A 4,684-nucleotide genomic window follows, 5' to 3' on the forward strand; every position below is an offset into this window, starting at 1 on the left:
AAAAAAGACAAATAGCTTAGGGTTGATGTCGGATGGCAGAAGAATAGTTGCAGGAATGTGGAACATAGCCATGAAGCTGCTGACCACAATTACATAAGCAGAAAACTCTTGAAAAATCATTAAAAACAAACTCAAAATGCATATAGCCGCCAGGATCCAGACTGGACTCAAGGGTGGGAAAGCTGAATTCTGAAGTCAGTGTCTTCGAAACTGCCTTTTTCTGAAGACCAAAGAAAAAATACAATATAGTGACAAAGTATGGAAAAAATAACAAAGTGGCTCCGTATCGGAGCCACTTAGTTTATTTATTATCACATCATTCTGTCGCCCCTGAGCAAATAAATGACTCAAAGGTCACTACGGACTGTAGGACAGTCTTCTGTCCTACAACTCAAGTTCCAAAGACATAGTCAAGTCAGTGTCCAGTGATAAAGTGAAGAATACTTCAGTCTTATTTTTTCAGGGGAAACATAACCACACAAATTAAAGTAATAGAAAGCATCTGAATCAAATTTGCCTATAAATAATTATAAGAAAGTGAAGGAAAAAAAGCATAAGTTAAAAAAATATCTCATCCAGACACATGGAAATACATTGCTTCTCCCAAATCAAAGAAAACTTTTAAAAAAAATCTTAAGGAAGATGAAAAGAATGTGAATTTTCAGGAAAAGAAGAGAAATATAGAAACAAAAAAAGAAATAAGAGCTAAGACAGAGCAAATAACAAAAGATGTCCGAATAAAAGGAAGGGATTAGAAAAGAAATAATTACAGGAATAAAAACCTTATTAGAAGCTGTCAAAAGCTATCGAGGACAATACTTGAGAAATAATTTGGCAGAAAAGAACAGAGATAAAAGTTAATCCAGAGCAGTTGATAGAAGTAAGAACCAGAAAATGGCAAATCACTATATGCATACTTGGCATTTGTGAAGAAAAGTATAGAACAAGTGGAGCAAAGATAAAGCAAATTTAGAAGACATCTTTTGTAAAATAATTAAATCAGTCCATAAAAAGGGTTTATATATCAATAGGATAATTAGGAAAATAGATTATGATATATCCTGGAAAATGGACTCAGCATTGAGAAAGAATCCTAAAAGCACCCAGGAAGAATTACTATTTATTATCTTCAATGGAAGAAACAAATCATGGAAGGATTTGATAGGAAATCATCATATTTCAACTGGTTAGATAAAACACTGGTTATTAATAAATGATACTTTGCCAAAGGTTGATTATTTAAAGAAAAATGTCGAATTCCTAATTTGCTTTCCTTAACAAGTGCTACAAATGGATGAAAATTACTTTTAAAAATGAAAATATAAAAGATTTAGAATAAAAAAAAATTCAGCAACTTGGTAAAATTACTTTTAAAAATGAAATGATAAAAGACCTACCATGAATAAAGGTGGAACAGTTTTAAAAGAAATTTATTAAAAATTTTTTTTAAAGTAATCTCTAGGACCAATGTGGGGCTTGCACTCACAACCTGGAGATCAAGAGTCCCACGTTCCACTGACTGAACCAGCCAGCTGCCCCTGGGTTGGGGAATTTTCTAGGAGTGTTTTGTGAAGGATTGGAGTGAGGTTCTTCGAAATACAGTGTAACAACCACAAGCGAAAAGTGAAGAAATAGATTTGATGACAGAATCTTTAAAAATATTATAAATGAAAAAATATTATAAATGACCTGTAGACAAAATGTAGTAGACTCACAGAAATGCTATCTGCCTCATATGTGAGGTGTTTTCACAAGTAGATGTAGAAATCTTGTAAATAAAAGTGAATGAGATGCAAAAAAAAAAAAATCAATAGGAATAAGATATGGAAGAAGAAATACAAATGACTCCGCAGCATAGAATTATTTAGCATCCTTCATTTGGCTAGGAGACTAAAGAGCAGAGAATGAGCAGAGGATCTCATGGGAGATTTAGGGGCCGAACATGGGTTTTATACTGTTTCTGCCAACATTTCCTTTTCCGGAATTGACCACATGGTCCCACTCAGATGCAATGGAGCTGCAAAGTGTAGTCTTATTGTATGCACGGGGAAAACACGTGTTTTGCTGAAAATATAACTTTTTACATGCTATATCATTCCTGGGGTTTATTCTTAGGTAATTCTCTACACAGGAATAAGGCAGTGCATAAACAATACTAGAAATAGAATGTTTAATTTTATCCATTAGAGTAGTTTTATTAAATAATAAACCTTAGTATTCCCAAGTCCTGGTACACTAAACAGCAACTGGAAAGAATGCAATGAATCTATATGCTCTGATGTGGAATATAGACACAGTGTTGAGAAGAAATAATTGTAAAGCAATATATACCACAGATCCCATTAAACTAGGGTTATAGAGAGTGATGAGAGACAACGTTTAGAAACTTAGAAATTTGTCATCTTCTTTCCCTTTGATAACATCTCTTTGATGAAAGCCCTTATAATTCCTTTGTGTAAAATATGTATGAAAACTAGTCTAATTCATTGTCCTCATGGTTGGTATCATCATGACCATCGAGATTACGATAATGGTATTTCTGATGCTATAAACCCTTTTATTCATTTGAAATTTGCTGGGAGGAAACGGGAAAATATTTTTATAATATATAAAGGAGACACTTTTAAGAGAAATAAACGACCTTCTCAAAGTCACATGGCTACTCAGTGGTGAGGATTACCCAGCTTTCTGAGCTGCTAACGTGGAGAGTGCTTTGAGTACAGACTAGTTGTCAGTCATTTGTTAAGAAGCAGCTATAAATATCCATTGATGAAGATCTTCAGGTTTTTGACATTATCATAATCAAAAAGTATATTTCTGAAAAAAAAAATAAAGCCGAAAACTCTATGTCAAAACTTGGTTTTGATAGTTGCAGTAATTATAACCCCAACCCAACTCAATTTCTGGGGAATAGGCACTTAACTGTAATTTTTCTAAGGACCGAGTCCTTCTGACCTTAGATTTTTATTTAAAATTGTTACTGTTAGGAGGTACCATGCTAATTATTTTGATGTATTTTCAACTCTACTAAAACATGTCTTTCAGGCGAGTTAATCAACATTTATAGCTTAAAAACCCTGTTTGTGCCAAGCTCATACTTTTCTCTTACTTTTTAACAATTCTGTTCTTTGCTGGGGCCCTATGTCGACATCAACATTCTATCACTCAAGCCTTTTTAAGCACCTATTTGCAAAAGGCATTATAGTTGGTGCTATTGAGAGTAAGTTAAAACTTAATGGATCTTACATTTGAGGCGTTTAAAACAGAAGATGGAACAATAAGCTAGACAGAAAGTGAGAATTATAAATTTAAGAGGGTGACAAACTGTTCAAATTAAAAAAAAAAAAAGAAAAACAACAAAACCCTTGCTTTTAAACAAAATACAGGCTTTCAGAACATTAGGCTACAGGTCTAATGCTTCAAAGTCGGGGAGAGAGGCCGGGGAGATTTTTGAAAGCTCCTCTTCTGCAGTGCACGCCAAGCTGAACTTGGGTGGGGTATTTTTTTCCTTGTGTAAGTGTGTCCTAAGCTATTTCAATCATTGGCAGATCGAGACAACTATTCATTAGCTATTTTAAAGACTAGAGAGATTTCTGGAGATATGATTATTAGGTACAATATGCCTATTACGGTTGCAGAGAGTGTAGATGTAATTTTGGGGAGCCTCCCTACTCCAGGGCTGTCTTCACTTCTTTCATCTCTGCCAAATGCATCCCTCTCTGTGTGATCAGCAAATTGCCACTTGTGTCTTGCTCTGTACTTTACTAAATTTGATAATAAGACTCTTTCCGTTCCAGCTGAGATTTTTTTGCCGATTACTTAAAAATATTATTTACTTAAAAAAAATCCTGCTATTTTTAACCACACAACTTTTCATCTTTGAATAATTAAGGGAAATTATTCAGAGATAATTCTCTTGTATTTTTGCTGTATTTAAAAATGTATTTTGGGGAGTCGAATTTTCCCAAATTGAAGAGAAGCAGCCGAGGTAGTGATTATTAGCTACTTGCCGTTTTCTTTCTTTTTTCCAAATTGTAGCATTGTGTATAAAAGAGCTTCCTCTAAACAGTAATTTTCTTTAGATTTTTTTTTTTTCCCAGCAAGATTTTTGGGTTATCTTGAAGTTCGCCTGGTTTTGTCAAATGATTTGCTGGCATTCAGACAGCTCTGGACCAGGTTATCCATGCATGGATCAGCGGTTTCTGTAAAGAAAAAAAAATGAGGGCAAAGTATCCTGAAATAGAAATGAATAAAAGCATACGTTTTAAACCTGTGCCAGTCGTTAAATAGTTTTTCCACATACCATTTATAGTTTTGGACCATCTTCTGTTGACACCTTTGTTTATGTGGCAGTCAACGTAGAATTAAAACAAAATGTCATAGTGGTTTATTGCTATTATATATATTTTTTCTAATTATATGCCAGAGATTCTGGAATTCATTTTAAGTAAGATTTTAATTTATGACTTGGTTAATTATTTTTACATTTATTAATGTATGTTACTTAATAGTAAAGAAATAATTATGTCTTGAGAAGCCAGATGTATGGAATTTGAAATTCTTAGAAACCTATCTGTGAATGGGTTTAGTCTACAGCTATAGAGCTGGAAATGGGGCAACATTACAGTCTCTTGGGCCGGGGATGATTTCAGACTTTGGTTCTCAGGACAATAGCACCCTCAAA

This window comes from Vulpes lagopus, chromosome 11 (genome assembly GCF_018345385.1).
Source record: "Vulpes lagopus strain Blue_001 chromosome 11, ASM1834538v1, whole genome shotgun sequence".
NCBI lineage: Eukaryota > Metazoa > Chordata > Mammalia > Carnivora > Canidae > Vulpes > Vulpes lagopus.